This window comes from Salmo trutta, chromosome 5 (genome assembly GCF_901001165.1).
Source record: "Salmo trutta chromosome 5, fSalTru1.1, whole genome shotgun sequence".
NCBI classification, from domain to species: domain Eukaryota; kingdom Metazoa; phylum Chordata; class Actinopteri; order Salmoniformes; family Salmonidae; genus Salmo; species Salmo trutta.
The window spans coordinates 45,192,800-45,213,054 of NC_042961.1; positions in this window are offsets into that span (position 1 = coordinate 45,192,800).

Consider the following 20,255-nt stretch of genomic DNA (forward strand, 5'->3'; position numbering starts at 1 on the left):
CTCAACATTCAACATAGAACTTCTCCCATGGCCACAGACTTACACATTTAAGCGAACACTTTCACTGCTCCTACTTCAGTACTCATGTCAGCTTTTGCTTGAAAAAGCATCAGCCCAAATTTAGACTGAGAGGAGCACCATGGGAGCCTGGCAAAGCTGTCTTTGTTAAAGAACGGATAAATGAGAAATGACTCGCGTGTGGTGTTGTGACTGGCTGGTTGATTTCCTCATTCTGCTGAATCTTGAGAAACAATAATGAAACATCTGCTCTGTGCAGCTGACATGCAGTCTTCAATGGAAAAAGAAGTAAAGTGACAATTGAGTTAGTTATTTTATCAAAATGTGTCTTCTGTCTAGTGTAAAGAGAACATCTGCATTGGAATGCTTATGAAAAATTTGTAAAAAATCCAATTGGGCCAATTTCTGTATAATTGCGGAAAACAAGATGTAGCAATGATTTGTTCTTGTACAGAATTGTGAGAGCATTTAGCCTAAACATGTCATATGCTATTTTTATGGGGATAACTATTTCTTTATCGCTTTCAGATGGGCCTATAATCCATTCCAGAGACGGAGCTCATACTATTTTCCCAGTACTCTCCCTTGGGAGTATTCAAATAAACAACCGTAGTTTACTAGAGAAAGTAGCCAGACTGACTTAACAGCTCATTTCAATTAGACGCATCAATAAAGCAGTAAGAAATAGGTTCCAGCTTTCATCTTGACACAATGCTACCTTTAATCAGCAGTGCACAGTAATTGTTTCGGTCCTTGATGCCAGAATCAAATCTGGAATCATGATATTATATCAACCATCCACGTGAACCTTTTATCCTGTTATGGCACGATGTCATTATATTTTGGCACTGAATCTATATAACAGAGTTTGATGGATGATATACAGAAGGACCTTCTTTGATATTTCCTTTCAACACTACCATGGTCAGTGATATTATGTGATATTATTACAGCCAATGTAACATCTGTGAAGCCGATATTGGAAATTAAAGTACATTTCTCATTGGAACCCATACAATGATCTACTTTGGCACCCAAGTCAGCCTTAACAGTTTACATTATCTACAGTGTTCAATGACATTTTCTTATCTGGTAGCAAAGAATATTTTCAAATTCAACTTCTCATAATCTTAGCAGAGATGTTTTATCCGGGCCAGAACTTGATTTAGAAAGTTTTCTATTTCGTTATTCACAAAGTACTGTAGCAAGAGATCTGAACTTGGGTGTTTCAATGGTGACCTTGCAACTACAGCTTTGTCCCATCGCTGCAACTGCCGTACGGACTCGAGAGAGGCGAAGGTCGAGAGCCATGCGTCCTCCAAAACACGACCCTGTCAAGCCGCACTGCTTCTTGACACACTGCTCGCTTAACCTGGAAGCCAGCCGCACCAGTGTGTCGACAGGAAACATCGTGCAACTGGTGACTGTGTCAGCATGCATGTGCCCGGCACGCCACAGGAGTTGCTAGAGCGTGATGGGACAAGGACATCCCGGGCCGGCCAAACCCTCCCCTAACCCGGATGACGCTGGGCTAATTGTGCGCTGCCTCAGCGGTCTCCCTGTCACAGCCGGCTGCAACACAGCCCGGGATCGAACCGGGCTGCGATGCAGTGTCTTAGACTACTGCGACACTCGGGAGGCCAGGTAGAACCCTTTTGAGTTCCATGTGGAACCCTTTACACAGAGGATTCTACATTGAACCCAAAAGACTTCTACCTGGAACCAAAAAGGGTTCTCCTACGGGGACAGCCGAATAACCCTTTCGGAACCCTTTTTTCTAAGAGTGTGTTATCAGATTATTTATTTGCCTATATGCTATACTGGTTTGTTTTCTGTCCTTTACAATTAATTGAAGAGTACCAATAAATAGCAAGCAATTGAATGAAACAAGTGCATCAAATATTTGCCCCTGACATTATATTTTCTAATGTGCATAGGACATACAGTGTATTCACACCCCTTTACTTTTTACACATTTTGTTGTGTTCCAGCCAGAATGGATTAAATTGAGATTTTGTGTCATGGGCCTACACACAATGCCCCATAATGTCAAAGTGGAATTATGTTCCTAGAAATTTCTAGAGATGAATTTAAAAAGAAAAGCTGAAATGTTTTTAATCAATAAGTTTAAAAAATATATATATATTTCACCTTTATTTAACCAGGTAGGCCAGTTGAGAATAAGTTCTCATTTACAACTGCGACCTGGCCGAGATAAAGCAAAGCAGTGCGACAAAAACAACAACACAGAGTTACACGTGGGATAAACAAACGTACAGTCAATAACACAATAGAAAAATATATGCACACAGTGTGTGCAAATGTAGTAAGATTAGACAGGTAAGGCAATAAATAGACCATAGAGGTGAATAATGACAATTTAGCATTAACACTGGAGTGATAGATGTGCAGATGATGATGTGCAAGTAGAGATACTGGGGTGCAAAAGAGCAACAAAGAAAATAACAATATGGGGATGAGGTAGTTGGGTGTGCTTTTTAACAGATGGGCTGTGTACAGGTACAGTGACCGGTAAGCTGCTCTGACAGCTGATGCTTAAAGTTAGAGAGGGAGATATAAGTCTCCAGCTTCAGTGATATTTGCAATTTGTTCCAGTCATTGGCAGTAGAGGACTGGAAGGAAAGGCGGCCAAAAGAGGAGTTGACTTTGGGGATGAACAGTGAAATATAGCTGCTGGAGCGCGTGCTATGGGTGGACGTTGCTATGGTGACCAGTGAGCTGAGATAAGGGGCTTTACCTAGCAAAGACTTATAGATGACCTGGAGCCAGTGGGTTTGGCAATGAATATGTAGCGAGGGCCAGCCAACGAGAGCATACAGGTTGTAGCTATACTGTTGCACTGGCAATACTAAAGTGCCTATAAGAACATCCAATAGTCAAAGGTATATGAAATACAAATCGTATAGAGAGAAATAGTCCTATAATTCCTATAATAACTACAACCTGGGAATATTGAAGACTCATGTTAAAAGGAACCACCAGTTTTCATGTTGTCATGTTCTGAGCAAGGAACTTAAACGTTAGCTTTCTTACATGGCACATAATGCACTTTTACTTTCTTCTCCAACACTTTGTTTTTTATTTAAACCAAATTGAACATGTTTCATTATTTATTTGAGGCTAAATTGATTTTATTGATGTATTATATTAAGTTAAAATAAGTGTTCATTCAGTATTGTTGTAATTGTCATTATTACAAATAAATAAATATAAATCGGCCGATTAACCGATATCGGCTTTTTGGCCCTCCAATAATCGGCATCGTATCGGCGTTGAAAAATCATAATCGGTCGACCTCTAGTCCACATCTTCTAAGTCAGAACCGTCCAGAGTAGTGATGCTAGTCAGGCGGGCCGGGGCTAGCAGATGGGTCTACAGCGACATTGCGACGGAAAAGCCTGTTGAAACCACCTCGGATGATTACGTCGGCAGACCAGTTGGAATGGATTGGCCGGGCTCCGTGTCGGCAATAAAGGGTCCAGGCCAATTAGCAAAAGAGGTATTGTAGCCCAAGAATGAACTGGTAGACCTCTTCGGCTAGCCGGGAGATGGGCCTAGCTCGAGGCTAGCTCAAGGCTAACTGGTGCTAGCTTCAGGACAGAGGCATTAGCCAGTAGTAGCCACTCGGTTGTAGCTTGGTAGTGTTTTCCATCACCATCAACAAAACGTCAAATGATGGAGTTTCTGGTGGAAGAATGGTGTTGCATCCCCCCAATAAAGTTCCAGATTGGTGAGTCTCTGCCAAGGTGCATTGAAGCTCTTCTGGCGGCTCATGGTGGCCCAAACATATATTAAGGCACTATGTTGGTGTTTCCTTTATATTGTCAGTTACCTGTAGGGCGATCATAGGACCTTAGGAATATAATGAATTTAACTAGCGAATCATTGGACAGAAGAGAATCTTACAGACAGACTGTGCTTTTGAAAGGGCAATCTGGAATTGCTACATCCATTTTTGCTTGTTTATAAGACTGTTATAAGATTGTTTAGAAACAATCAAGAAAAACAATGTTATTGTAAACAAAGACTGTGTAGTTTCAAAACATGCTTAAAACTATAATTTCTATCTCATGGATGGTCAGTCCTTGCTCCATCTATGAATTTGATAGTGGCTACATTTATCCAGCGCCATCCCTCAGCTGTTTACCCCAAAAAATGGTGGAGTCTGCTTTGTTGACGTTTGAATCCCAGATTGCCTCTTTAAATACTGACAAAGGGTCTAAGATCTTTTGATACAATGTTGCCTTTCCAGAGTTCTTAGGGGCTGTTTGTAATATATATATACAGACTTCAAAGCAATTGCTATTATTAAATAATTAATCTGCGTGCCAAAGTAGAGGACAAATAGGGAGGGATTTCCTGTGTATTTTGAGGTGGAATGACTAATGTTATCTGTTGTTGCTGGGGTTTTTTGTTGTTGTTTTTCACTACACTTTATTCAAAAGATTCGCCAGCTGGCTCTATGACTGGCCCTGAGATGGATTTGTCATACGCATTGATTTAGGGAAAACTGGCCTATTTCTTACTTCACCATCTATTGTTATCTCCTGATTTTGGATGGAATTACCTTCATACCACAAAGGATTATTATTCCCAAACTAAACAGCAAATGCTCTGGCAAACAAACAGAAACCTGAAAACACCATCCAACCTGGAACAGAGGGAGTAATGTCTAGTCTGAAGCTGTCTTTTATTTTCAAAAGGCAAGAAGAAAATGCATTACAATGAGAAACATACCCTCGTAAAACTGGCCATCCTACCGATCCTCGACTTCGGCGATGTCATTTACAAAATAGCCATCCGTTTTGTCACCAAAGCCCCATATACTACCCACCACTGCGACCTGTACGCTCTCGTTGGCTGGCCCTCGCTTCATACTCGTCGCCAAACCCACTGGCTCCAGGTCATCTACAAGACCCTGCTAGGTAAAGTTCCCCCTTATCTCAGCTCGCTGGTCACCATAGCAACATCCACCTGTAGCACACGCTCCAGCAGGTATATCTCTCTGGTCACCCCCAAAGCCAATTCCTCCTTTGGCCGCCTCTCCTTCCAGTTCTCTGCTGCCAATGACTGGAACGAACTACACAAATCTCTAAAACTGGAAACACTTATCTCCCTCACTAGCTTTAACCACCAGCTGTCAGAGCAGCTCACAGATTACTGCACCTGTACATAGCCCATCTATAATTTAGCTCAAACAACTACCTCTTCCCCTACTGTATTTATTTATTTATTTGTTTTGCTCCTTTGCACCCCATTATTTCTATTTCTACTTTGCAATTTCTTCCACTGCAAATCTACTATTCCAGTGTTTTACTTGCTATATTGTATTTACTTTGAAACCATGGCCTTTTTTTGCCATTACCTCCCTTATCTCACCTCATTTGCTCACATTGTATATAGACTTATTATTGACTGTATGTTTGTTTTACTCCATGTGTAACTCTGTGTTGTTGTATGTGTCAAACTGCTTTGCTTTATCTTGGCCAAGTCGCAATTGTAAATGAGAACTTGTTCTCAACTTGCCTACCTGGTTAAATAAATGTGAAATAAATAAATAAATAAAAATATATTTTACTTTATAAGGACTGAATGCTAAATTAAGGCACACAGCTGCATGTGAGCTCTCACCTTTTTTAACATGTTTTTTACAATAAGATAGTTTTAGAGTTAGATAAACTTGGATTTTTCGGCAGGGATATATACAGGATGCTACCCTCCACAGCATAACCTTCACTCCAGATCAAAACTCCAAACCTACAACCTAATTTTGGACAGACCAGATACAACTTAAATTAGCACTGAGGCATGAAGTGAAATTTGTCGAAGCCCAACACATGGCAGGAGTCTCACAGGCTACCCCTCCCAAATCCAGAGACCTTGAAGCACCCTCTTGCTGTTCAGGGCCATCCGCTGGCATTTTCAACAAGAAATTTGCCTCCAGAAATTAAGCTTCTCCCAAGTGGGTGTGACACCTACTCCCGCTGCCTGCTGCACTGCTGCTTGGACTCCACCTGGTGATCTGTTCACCGTCTACCCTGGCTTGTCTCCCCATCTGGTACAGGTACCCCCACCACACTCACCCGTCTCTCCCGAGCTTTCACTCGCCTCCAGCACACAGGCAGTGTTGGGGCGTGTGACTCTGAACTTACAATGGCTAGCCCCAAGTCGTTATTTTTTGTTCTTGTGCATTTTGCTATTTTGCTATTTGCCTCATGACTCCTGCATGCTTTGTTGACTAGGAACTTTCTTGTTTACCCTACCGAGGGACAGACTATGTTTGTTCCCACACTCTGGACTTTCGGCTCCCCATCCTATTCCAACCACCTCTGGCTGGCTTTGTATTCATGTTACCTGATGAAATTGCTGTATAGTATGTTCCTGTTGCCATCTAATGCTCATTCAAATGTCATGAATCAACACTGCAGAGCTCTCCCTGTCCTATGCCATGCCTTGATTGTATTATTGTTGATGATATCTGGAAATGTGCATGTACAGCCTGGCCCATCTACTGTTGCTAGTCCCAATTCTGACTTGTGCTCTGATATCTGTTTCTGCTCTCGTAAAAGCCTGGATTTTCTGCATGTTAACACTAGAAGCGTAGTACCTAAAATGGATCAATTGAAAGTGTGTGTTCTCAGCTCCAGTCCAGATGTGTTGGTCATTACTGAGACGTGGTTAAGAAAGAGTGTTTTGAATACCGGTGTTAACCTTTCTGGCTATAATCAATCAAATGTATTTATAAAGCCCTTCTTACATAAGCTTATGTCACAAAGTGCTGTACAGAAACCCAGCCTAAAAGCCCAAACAGCAAGCAATGCAGGTGTAGAAGCACGATGGCTGGGGAAAACTTCCTAGAAAGGCCAGAACCTAGGAAGAGGTGGCCAGTCCTCTTCTGGCTGTGCTGGGTGCAGATTATAACAGAACATGGCCAAGATGTTCAAATGTTCATAAATGACCAGCAGGGTCAAATAATAATAATCACAGTGGTTGTAGAGGGTGCAACAGTTCAGCACCTCAGGAGTAAATATCAGTTGGCTTTTCATAGCCGATCATTCAGAGTATTTCTACCGCTCCTGCTGTCTCTAGAGAGTTGAAAACAGCAGGTCTGGGACAGGTAGCACGTCCGGTGAACTGGTCAGGGTTTCATAGTCGCAGGCAGAACAGTTGAAACTGGAGCAGCAGAACGACCGGTGTTGACTGGGGACAGCAAGGAGTCATCAGGCCAGGTAGTCCTGAGGCATGGTCCTAGGGCTCAGGTCCTCCGAGAGAGAGAAAGAAAGAATGAAAGAGAAAGAAAGAGAGAAAAACAGAGAAAAGAGAGAGAGAATTAGAGAGAGCATACATAAATTCACACAGGACACCGGATAGACAGGAGAAATACTCCAGATATAACAGACTGACCCTAGCCCCCCGACACATAAACTATTGCAGCATAAATACTGGAGGCTAAGACAGGAGTGGTCGGGAGACACTATGGCCCCGTCCGACAATACCCACGGACCGGGCCAAACAGGCAGGATATAATCCCACCCACTTTGCCAAAGCACAGCCCCCACACCACTAGAGGGATATCTTCAACCACCAACTTACCATCCTGAGACAAGGCCGAGTATAGCCCATGAAGATCTTCCCCACGGCACAACCCAAGGGCGGGCGCCAACTCGAACAGGAAGACCACGTCAGTGACTCAAACCACTCAAGTGACGCACCCCTCCTAGGGATGGTATGGAAGAGCACCAGTAAGCCAGTGACTCAGCCCCTGTAATAGGGGTTTAGGCAGAGAATCCCAGTGGAGAGAGGGGAACCGGCCAGGCAGAGACAGCAAGGGTGGTTCGTTGCTCCAGTGCATTTTCCGTTCACCTTCACACTCCTGGGCCAGACTACACTCAATCATAGGACCTACTGAAGAGATGAGTCTTCAATAAAGACTTAAAGGTTGAGACCGAGTCTACGTCTCTCACGTGGATAGACAGACCATTCCATAAAAATTGAGCTCTATAGGAGATAGCCCTGCCTCCAGCTGTTTGTTTAGAAATTCTAGGGACAGTAAGGAGGCCTGCGTCTTGTGACTGTAGCATAAGTGTAGATATGTACGGCAGGACCAAATCGGAAAGATAGGTAGGAGCAAGCCCATGTAATGCTTTGTAGGTTAGCAGTAAAACCTTGAAATCAGCCCTTGCCTTAACAGGAAGGCAGTGTAGAGAGGCTAGCACTGGAGTAATATGATCACATTTTTGGGTTCTAGTCAAGATTCTAGCAGCCGTGTTTAGCACTAACTGAAGTTTATTTAGTGCTTTATCCGGGTAGCTGGAAGGTAGAGCATTGCAGTAGTCTAACCTAGAAGTGACAAAAGCATGGATACATTTTTCTGCATCATTTTTGGACAGAAAGTTTCTTATTTTTGCAATGTTACGCAGATTCAACAGAAGGTCTCTTTGTTTCTTGGGACCTAGAACTAGCATCTCTGTTTTGTCCGAGTTTAAAAGTAGAACATTTGCTCCCATCCACTTTCTTATGTCTGAAACACAGGCTTCCAGGGAGGGCAATTTTGGGGCTTCACCAGGTTTCATGGAAATGTACAGCTGTGTGTCATCCGCATAGCAGTTAAAGTTAGCATTATTATTCCGAATGACATCACCAAGAGGAAAAATATATAGTGAAAACAATAGTGGTCCTAAAACGGAGCCTTGAGGAACACCCCGCAAGTCCGAGTCAAGTCTCAAGTCAAGACCGACAAGTCTCAAGTCAAGACTCAAGTCCTAAACTTTGAGTTTCGAGTCCTAAACAAGTCATAATGTGTATATGTTTCATATTTTTAACAAGAGTAATAGTTAGTATATTACATTTACGCAAATCATGAATGCTTTTAAAAAAATATTTATTTATTACTTTCCAAATAAACTTTATATTTACATGGAAAATCTAAGGGTCTTTTATATAACTCTTTTATATTATTAAATTAATTAATAATAATCGCTTTGTTTAAAAAGTAATAATATTTTGGAGATTTCGTTTTCATTTAACCTAGAGTGAGACGTTCTCACTAATTTGTATATAAAGCCAGTTTGTTATTTAGAATTATTTATTTCTGGAGAAACCTAACTTGATTATTAAGCAGACATCACTTGCTAAATATTCAGCCAACACATATCTTAAGAATATCATGGAATATTTGAACATTTTCATTTCTCCATGCTTGTTCAACAAGTTCTGTTGTCAGAAGAGGAATGGAAATGTCAGGGTGAACCGAAGACCTGACGAACCCGCCACATGTGTTGACTCTGCCTGTCGGAGGTGGAGTTCCAGAGCTCACTGGTGTGCCTGGCATGGATTGTGACTCCATTTCGATCCTGGCCCTATTCAACACATGAGCGAGTCAATGATTCCAATGATTCGTCTGACAAAGAACTTTGCGTACTGCAGGCCCAGGCATGGATTAAAGCTGGCGAGACATTCAATAACGTCATCTTCACAGACGAATCAACCGTGGCCCTTGAGCAATTTATCTCACTAGTCACCCCCAAAGCCAATTCCTCGTTTGGCCACCTTTCCTTCCAGTTCTCTGCTGTCAATGACTGGAACGAACTGCAAAAATCACTGAAGCTGGAGACTCATATCTCCCTCACTAGCTTTAAGCACCAGCTGTCAGAGCAGCGCACAGATCATTGCACCTGTACATAGCCCATCCAACTACCTCATCCCCATACTGTATTTATTTATTTATCTTGCTCCTTTGCACCCCAGTATCTCTACTTGCACATTCATCTTCTGCACATCAGTCCCTCCAGTGTCTAATTGGTATATTGTAACTACTTCACCACTGTGGCCTATTTATTGCCTTACCTCCCTTATCTTACCTCATTTGCACACACTGCATATAAATTTTCTTCAACTGTATTATTGACTGTATGTTTTGTTTATTCCATGTGTAACTCTGTGTTGTTGTATGTGTCGAACTGCTTTGCTTTATTCTTGGCCTGTCAATGGTGTGCGTACTGGGAGTGGAGTCAGGTGCAGGAGAGCAGAGAGTTGTGAACAGGCGCACACTTTATTGAGGCAGGAGAAACCAACAGACGGACGCCACTGCGTCAAACTCCAGCCAATTGGCAAAAGTGCAAAACGCGCAAACAGTCACAATAATTATGTTCAAACAAATAAACAAACCTCGTGACAAAACACGGAAATAAACGAACACCAGTCTAGCGCGTCAAAATAGACATGTAACACAAAACAATTTCACACAAAGACATGAGGGGGAACAGAGGAATAAATCCATGTAGTGTGATTTGGGAATGAAAACCAGGTGTGCAGGGTCCAAGACAAAACAAATGGATAAATGAAAAATGGAGCGGCAATGGCTAGAAAGCCGGTGACGTCGACCTCCGAACACCGCCCGAACAAGGAGAGGAGCTGACTTCGGCGGAAGTCGTGACATGGCCAAGTTGCAGTTGTAAATGAGAACTTGTTCTCAACTAGCCTACCTGGTTAAATAAAGGTGAAATAAAATTTAAAAAAATATATATATATTATTTGCAAGTTGGGGAGGGTTCACACCTAGCTCGGCTATTAAACAATTCTTTAGTAAAGGTTGAATAGTCTATTGTTCAGCTAATAGCCCATCCTGCTAGCTTGTGAAAAACAAATAATAATACTTTTTCCCCTTTCCACATGTTAAAGATTCCAATTGATAAAGTGTTTTTAGCCACAATCGGCCCCATCCCCAATTAATACATTTGGGCACAGTCGATAGCGTGCTGGATTTCGGGCTAGAATGTTGAGGGTTCGAAACCTGCTCCCTGCATTTTTCATTACATTATTATGCCAGTCTAAGAGCAAATAGCCTGGATTGTTACACCCATCTGGTTCCTCCCTCTCTTCCACGCCTCATTCAGCACACTTCTGGGCATGCTGGCAGGATGTACTGTTTTTTATTCTGTATATATGAATTAAAAAGCAGCCTTTACTTAAATCATGTTTCTAGTCTATTGCATAGTTACAATGTCACGACTTCCACTGAAGTCGGTTCCTCTCCTTGTTCGGGCAGCGTTCGGCGGTCGGCGTCACCGGTTTTCTAGACATCGTCGATCCACTTTTAATTTTCCATTTGTTTTGTCTTGTTTTCCTACACACCTGGTTCTCATTTCCCTCATTAAGTGTTGTGTATTTAACCCTCTGTTCCCCCCATGTCTTTGTGTGGAATTGTTTGTTGTAAGTGCTTGTGCACATGTTTACTGGTACGTGTCGGGTTTTGTACCCATGTTGGTTATTTCTTTATGCCGTTGGTTTTGAAATTAAACTGCTCCGGCTATTACCTAGTTCTGCTCTCCTGCGTCTGACTTCACTGCCACCAGTTACGCACCCCTTACATACAATGTGTAATCATTGATGTCCCAGGAGCAGGAGTGGTAAACACTGTTAAAGTGTATAATTGTAATAAATATATGCAGACACAGCATCATTCACAGAATGGAGTTTGATACACCTGGTATTGGATATGACAGAAAAAAAAATGCTAAATAGCGATTTTCGTAAATTAACGTCATGACAAAAAATATGCACAATCGCTTGTCTCTACATTAACTAACATATTCCTCTCAATTGTAAATTTTTTGCTTGACTCGTTTTGACGTTATAACTACTTACATTTGCTTCCCCCATAATGTTTTGTCAGCCATCTTTGCTGAAGAAAGTCACCAGGGAGCGGTGGCTCGCGTCAAATTCGTCTTTGGAACCACTCGATATGATTGGTCATATAAAAACCTTGGGATCCATATGCATAATGAGTGCTCTAACTCCCCCTTGTGGTGGTCTGGAGCAATGAAGCTGTGATGCTGGGTACCTCTAAGTCCTACGGTGTAAGCTCGCAACTTTTAAAGGAGGAACCACCGTAGCGACTGGAACGAGCTGCAACAAACACTCAAACTGGACAGTTTTATCTCAATCTCTTCATTCAAAGACTCAATCATGGACACTCTTACTGACAGTTGTGGCTGTTTTGCGTGATGTATTGTTGTCTCTACCTTCTTTTCCTTTGTGCTGTTGTCTTTGCACAACAATGTTTGTACCCTGTTTTGTGCTGCTACCATGCTGTGCTGCTGCCATGTTGTGTTGCTACAATGTTGTTGTCATGTTGTGTTGCTACTATGCTGTGTTTTCATGTGTTGCTGCCATGCTATGTTGTCATCTTCGGTCTCTCTTTCTGTAGTGTTGTGTTGTCTCTCTTGTCCTGATGTGTGTTTTGTCCTATATATTTTTTATATTTTTTTATCCCAACTCCCATCCCCGCAGGATGCCTTTTGCCTTTTGGTAGGCCATCATTGTAAATTTGAATTTGCATTTAATTGACTTGCCTAGTTAAGGCTAAATAAAATTGAAATAAATAAATACATCTCCAAAGTAAATTATGGATGTGAATCCGCCATAGAAATAGTTAGAAAGAATAAGATGAAGCTCCAATAATATGGATAACTATTCAAAGATAGCTAATGTGCAATTTGTTTACATTGTAATGGACACGGTGCAACCATTGGTAGGTAGGATGCTGGCAGGCTTCGGCTGCGGAACAGCAAAGCCAAGTCAGCCCGTGCTCATGGTTGTCACAGGGGAAGTGAAATGATAGGGTACAATGACTTTGCTAATGACCGTGCAAACCGCAAATGACATGTACGGATCATACTTTGACTAAAATTATGACTTTATTTAAATTGTTGTGCAACCTCGTGTAAACTCTGGCCATCATCTTTCAGCTCAAAAAGTGGATTTCTACTGGTGTGGGTGTTTAAATATTATGACTAAATCCCTTTAAATAAATAAAGTGTATTTTATTTAGTCCAATTCTTTAACTTAGAGTTTTGGTTGAGATGGAGACGTGAATAAAGCATATAAAGTATTAATTTATAGACAAACTGGAATTTAAGCCAGCCTAAATCATTGGCACAAATATCCTTCAAATGTTGATATTTGGTGCGCTCACAACCAAACACAATTCAATATCACTTTTGCAATACAGCAAATAGCCTATTAACTTTACGACAAGTTAACAAATTATATGTTGGATTCACATCTACAGCTAAATGAAAATAAAAGTTAAAGGTAGACTCAGCTAAATAAAGTTGCTACGAGCAGCACCACGGATATTGAGATGAGCGGGATGCAAGATTTCACAGTCACACACAGTATCTATGGAACCAAAACAGCAGAGATGTTGAGCCTCACGCTTCAACGCTCGTCAACGCTCGTGCTTCTACACCTGCATTGCTTGCTGTTTGGGGTTTTAGGCTGGGTTTCTGTACAGCACTTTGAGATATCAGCTGATGTAAGAAGGGCTATATAAATACATTTGGTTTGATTTGATTCTTAGTTGTTGCGAAATTGACCCACTATGCTGTTTACTTTCTGCATCTACGTCATATCGCTGAGTCGACCTTTAAAGAATAGGATTAAGCCAGTGGCTCAGATGAAACTATGACTGGAAGTTAGCGCAATGACTGGAAGTCTATCCATAGACTTTGAGTCATTGCGCTAACACTTTTTAGCAATTGCTCTAGCGCTAGTTAGCAACTTCCTTCAAACCGCATGCAGATACATAAAAAGGGTATCCATGAGTTAATCTGAATCTGGGGAAGTAGATTAAAGGCCACATTGACAAAATCCTGAAGTATCCCTTCAGCAATCTCTCAACCAGCTTCATGAGGTAGTCACCTGGAATGCATTTCTTAAAAGTTAATTAGTGGAATTTCTTTCCATCTTAAAGTGTCAGTTGTTTTGTGACAAGGTAGGGGGTGTATACAGAAGATAGCCTTATTTGGTAAAAGACCAAGTCCATATTATGGCAAGAACAGCTCAAATAAGCATAGAGAAATGGCAGTCCGTCATTACTTTAAGACATGAAGATCAGTCAATACGGAACATTTAAAGAACTTTGAAAGTTTCTTCAAGTGCAGTCGCAAAAACCATGAAGCGTATGTTGAAACTGGCTCTCATGAGGACCGCCACTGGAATGGAAGACCAAGAGTTACCTCTGCTGCAGAGGATAAGTTCATTAGAGTTACCAGCCTCAGAAATTGCTTGGGCCAAGAAACGCGCCTTGGACATTAGACCGGTGGAAATTTGTCCTTTGGCCTGTAGTCCATATTGGAGATTTTTGGATCCAACCGCCATGTGTTTGTGAGACATGGTGTGGGTGAACGGATGATCTCCGCATTTGTATTTCATACCGAAAAGCATGGAGGAGGAGGTGTTATGGTGTGGGGGTGCTTTGCCGGTGACACTGTCTGTGATGTATTTAGAATTCAAGGCACACCTAACCAGCATGGTTACCACAGCATTCTGCAGTGATACACCACTCCATCTGGTTTGAGCTTAGTGGGACTATCATTTGTTTTTCAACAGGACAATGACCCAACACACCTACAGGCTGTGTAAGGGCTATTTGTCCAAGAATGAGAGTGATGGAGTGCTGCATCAGATGACCTGGCCAGCACAATCCCCCGACCTCAACCAAATTGAGATGGTTTGGGATGAGTTGGACCGCAGAGTGAAGGAAACACAGCCAACATGTGCTTAGCATATGTGACAACTCCTTCATGACTGTTGGAAAAGCATTCCAGGTTAAGCTTGTTGAGAGAATGCCAAGAGTGTGTAAAGCTGTCATCAAGGCAAAGGGTGGCTATTTGAAGAATCTCAAACATAAAATATATTTTGATTTGTTTTACACTTTTTTGGTTACTACATGATTCCATATGTGTTATTTCATAGTTTTGATGTCTTCACTATTATTCTGCATTGTAGAAAATTGTAAAAAAAAAAAAAAGAAAAACCCTTGAATGAGTAGGTGTTCTAAAACTTTTGACCGGTAGTGTATATCTTGAACAGCATTGATCACTTGCACTATGTACAGTACTATCAATGTAATCTCAACTGCAATCCAAGTCCTTCGGTTCTGCTATTAGATAAAGCAGAGTGATAATACATTAAATTGTTGTATAAATACAAAATATCTGACATTGTATTCCCATTTTAACTTTGTTGTGCTTTAAAATGGTTGAAAATGCAGTAATAACATATTAGATCTGGCCTTGTCCGAATACTCATACTTGCGTCCTCAATAATAGGCCGTTGGAGTATGCAAAAAATATATAGTATAACCCTTGTGTTGTCTTAAGGGTCAAAATGACCCGCCACTATATTTAATAGCAGAGAAAACCCACTAAATAATATTTTTCAACTTGAAATTTGATGACTTTCCTAGAGTGACCCCAACATTAGAAAAAGTTAAACATCGCCTTTGTTCAAATTTCCATGAAAGCTGTACACGACCAGGGTACAAAGATTGTCTTCGGGTCATTTTTGACCCGGCTGTTATAAAATAATTTACACACCACAAAAACCACAAAGACACACAATGAGAAATTAAGATTATGTGTGCTACTGATTGAACTCAGCCAGCAGCTCCTGAAGAGGAAAATCACCATGGTTGGCACAGTTAGAAAGGACAAGCCTGAGCTCCCCCTGCACTCCTCGCAACAACAGGGAGAGAGGCCTTCTCAAAGTTTGCCTTCACCCCCACCCCAATCTAGTTTCTTACCTCCCAAAAAGGAACAAGAATGTGGTCCTCCTGAGCACACTGCACAAAACGGCTGAGATCAGTGATCGTGAAGGACAGGAAGCCAGCCATCATCCTGGACTACAACCACAACAAAAGAGGAGTAGACAACCTGGACAAGGTGATTGGAACTTACAGCTGCAGGAGGATGACTGCCCGCTGGCCCCTGGTCATCTTCCATAACATCATTGATGTGTCCTCATGCAATGCCTTCGTGATATGGAACAAGATCAACACTACCTGGATGCCTGATAAGCGGAACAAGAGGAGGGTGTTCCTGGAGCAGCTGGGAAAGGCACTTGTAACCCCACGCATTCAAAGAAGGGAGCGCCTCCCCCACACAGCAGTCTCTACAGCGCTTGTGAAAGCTGTTCAGGGGGCTGAATCTTATCCTGATCCACCTGAGGCTGTAGCTGGGGCAGGCAAGAGGAGGAGATGTCAATTATGCCCCCCAAAGAAGGACTGTAAAACAAGTACTATGTGCTGCACATGTGAGAAATACATCTGCAAAGTCCATGCACACACACGTGCATACTGTCCTACATCTGCTAATTAGAGATGATTGATTTATGTTCATCACGTTTTTGTTTTCTGTCTATTATCTTATTTTATTCTTATTTATTGTTGTTGTTTATACACCATGTCGGTGGGGGCAATGGTAAAAAAAAATGGGAGAAGACTAGTATTTTGTAGTTGAATTCCTCATTGTTCGGTATATAAGAATATATCACTATGTTGCCAAAAAAGTTCAAGAATGTTATTGTATCCCTTCAATAAAATGCATTGAAATCTATTTTCTGCACATTTCTGCTAATTTCTTAGTCTTTACAAGTGCTACCTCTTGCTAAAAATGGTATGTTTTCAACTATGCAGTACCTTTAGCAATAATAATAATAAAAATAAACCTCTACTTCAGTAAATAAAACAAATAAAAACAAGCGGTGTCCACTAATTAAATGCCGTCTTCCTGCATTGTGAAGAGGGAAAACCCAGATATTCACAAAGTTTGTGATGAATGACATGTTCTTTCTTCATAGAAAATAGATTTGGGGTTTAAAATTCAATTAAGCTGCTTTATTTTAGGGGTTTAGTGAATGTGGGTCATTTTTTTACCCTTAGGACAAGGGGAGTATACAGAATGTTAAGACTACACAACGGTTAATAGTATATGACATTTGGAAAATCAAGTATACTTTAAATGCCCGGATGTCATACTAACTGATCAATTAGATATGTGGATGAGCTACCGAAATCAACTAATAGTGGGAATCAATGCCATTGTTCATGATGCATTCTAAGTATGCAAAAATATGTTTTATGGTATGTGAATTTCTTAAAATCGTGTATGATTTAAATGCCAGGATGTTATACTCATTTCAGCTCTTCATCTAGTAGAATTCAATGCACACTTTTCCACAACGCATTGGAAGAGGTAGGCTGCGAGGCCCTAGTTGTCTGCATGTAGCCAAACAACAAAACTAGGCTACTTAATAGGGAAGATGCCGAACAGCGAAGCTTCTGCGGTGGTGTTCAAATGTAGGCTAAGTAGTTGAAATGATCACAAGAAGCCTATTGCATCGTATGCTACATCTTTGAAAAATATGTAGTCTTTTTTTACCCAAAGTGAATTACTGTTTTCTCATTGAAAAGTGATTCTTGTTCTCTTGACCATCTTTTGATTTCTGAATATGTCGGTACAGGGGATTTGGAATGTGGCTGCGTTATTGATGTTATGTTTATCAGGCCTTTTGATTTGAACATATGGATTGTTTTAGTTTTGTAGGCGTAATTCTATAGAATTATTGAATTTATGGATAAAGCCTTAGCAGTCATCCTGATCTCGTTCCCAATGATCAGTGCTTTAGTTTATTATGATGCTGTCCACTGGTTCTGAATTTCTGATGCACCCGACTGTCCACGTTTTTCTGTGCAATAGCCTTTCACTCTACACTCGGCGGTCACCACTGCACCTGCCATCGCATTTATTTCATCCTCACTCCTCGTCATGTTCAATTTCCTTCTGTAGCTCTTCCAAAAGTTCTGTGAAATCCCCCACTCCATATTTACTCATAAGATGTTCCACTTTCCTCCTTTTTGTCCTGTCTACCATCTTACAGCAACAAAGTAATTTGGTCCACACCACTCCATCACTCACACCTGTGCACAAGCACTACTTGTTAATCCACTCCGTGTATCTGCTAAAGATGCTGCTGCCCCTAAGGGTGGGAAATGAACTCTAGTGGAAATTAGATGTCCAGCTATAGCCTAACCCTATATCTATTACTAACAATACAGGCAATTCTCAGCTGGCATGACACGATAACGCAACTTATGAAACCTGATGGTGCGTTCAGTTCGGAACGGTTTGTTCTGAATGACACGTTCCTCCAAAACATTCTTGAACAGACTTCGAAGTACGTTTGCTCATGTTTGGTGGGTGTGGCGAGGTGTGGCGTGAAGCAATGAGGGACGTAATTAAAAGGTAGTGGGCATGCTGACAGCGTTCCCCAACCTCCCTATTTTTCAACTGGTCGTTCAGTACAGCCCCGTTAGCATTCAATTGAACGCTCCAGACCGTAAAAACGTACTGAACGCAGCCCTGGCCATCACAAGCTTGGTATAGTGTGTCTAGGATTACAATTTAAATTGTCTCTCTTGTTCCTTCCCTCCAATTTCCAACAGTGATCATTGGTAGATGTACAGTTGAGGCCCAGGTTTCAGCTGATGTGTCAATGACAGAGTTAATTGCACTATGAAAATCCATTATGGCATGATGAGGCCCCATTTTTCTTTTGGCAGGAGAACTATGGATTTCATTAATGACACTGCCAGCAAGAGGCAAAATGGCCTCATCAGTCTTTCAAAGTCAATTTGAAATGGAGGGAAAAAAGTGAGACCATGGTGCATAACACAGACATTGTTTAATAGAATTCATTTATAACAAATGGAACTTGTGTCAGCAAATAACTGATTTTCATACAGACTTATTTCGCCACCAATGTAACCTAAGTAAGAAAATAAAAAGCACTCCTTTCATTCAGAAAAAAAAACAGTTTACGCTTACAACTAACGAGAGGTAATTGTATGATTCTTTTAACAAGCCATTTTTTTTGTTTACAATTTCATGAATTAATTTCAGTCTATGCATCCAGACGAGCGATAGATAGAGAGCAGAGAGAACACAACGTTTATTTCTGTAATGACACTCCAAGCTTGAATGGCGAAGCCACGTTAGTTAATAACAGATGGTTGGGACAAATTTAGGAAAGTCGTCTTCTGGAGTAATCATGGCACCAGAATGGATGCTCTTTTTGCCACAACCTTTCTTTTTTGTCTTTTTCAAAGTTGATACCTTTTTTGTGTTATTTACATACACACAACGTGAACGTTGAAGGAGATTCTTACAGATGGGTTCAAGTAATATATTATTGGGTTCAGAATCAATAGGGCAGTGCATAGTACAAAGAGTTATAGAAAGTGCAATTCTTCCTACTAGGCCTGCTGCGGCCATTTTGCAATGTTTCACCATGCATAATGGAAATCAAAAGATCAAGATAGGAAAACAAAATGAATGTTGTGGATCAATTAATGTACAAAGACTGCTGAACTAGGTACATAAAATGTGGCAGCGAGGTTAAATAATAAAAGCACTTTTATACTGTTTTATTATATATACATACACTACTGTTCAAAAGTTTGGGGTCACTTAGGAATGTCCTTGTTTCCGAAAGAAAAGCAAATTTTTTGTCCATTAAAATAATATAAAATTGGTCAGAAATACAGTGTAGTCATTGTTAATGTTGTAAATGACTTTTGTAGCTGGAAACGGCTGATTTTTTATGGAATATCTACATAGGTGTACAGAGGCCCATTATCAGCAACCATCATTCCTGTATTCCAATGGCACGTTGTGTTAGCTAATCCAAGTTTATAATTTTAAAAGGCTAATTGATCATTAGGAAAGCCTTTTGTAATTATGTTAGCAAGCTGAAAACCGTTGTCCTGATTAAAGAAGCAATAAAACTGGCCTTCTTTAGACTAGTTGAGTATCTGGAGCATCAGCATTTGTGGGTTCTATTACAGGCTCAAAATTGCCAGAAACAAAGACTTTTCTTCTGAAACTCGTCAGTCTATTTTTGTTCTGAGAAATGAAGGCTATTCCATGCGAGAAATTGCCAATAAATTGAAGATCTCGTACAACGCTCTGTACTACTCCCTTCACAGAACAGTGCAAACTGGCTCTAACCAGAATAGAAAGAGGAGAGGGAGGCCCCCAGTGCACAACAGAGCAAGAGGACAAGTACATTAGAGTGTCTAGTTTGAGAAAGACACCTCACAAGTCCTCAACTGGCAGCTTCATTAAATATTACCAGCGAAACACCAGTCTCCTCTGTCCAGTGTCTGTGTTCTTTTGTCCATTTTAATCTTTTCTTTTTATTGGCCAGTCTGAAATATGTTTTTTTTTCTTTGCAACTCTGCCTAGAAGGCATCCCGGATGCCTCTTCACTGTTGACGTTGGTTAGAGCCAGTCAATTTGATGTTATTTTAATGGACACATTGTTTTGCTTTTCTTTCAAAAACAAGGACATTTCAAAGTGACCCCAAACTT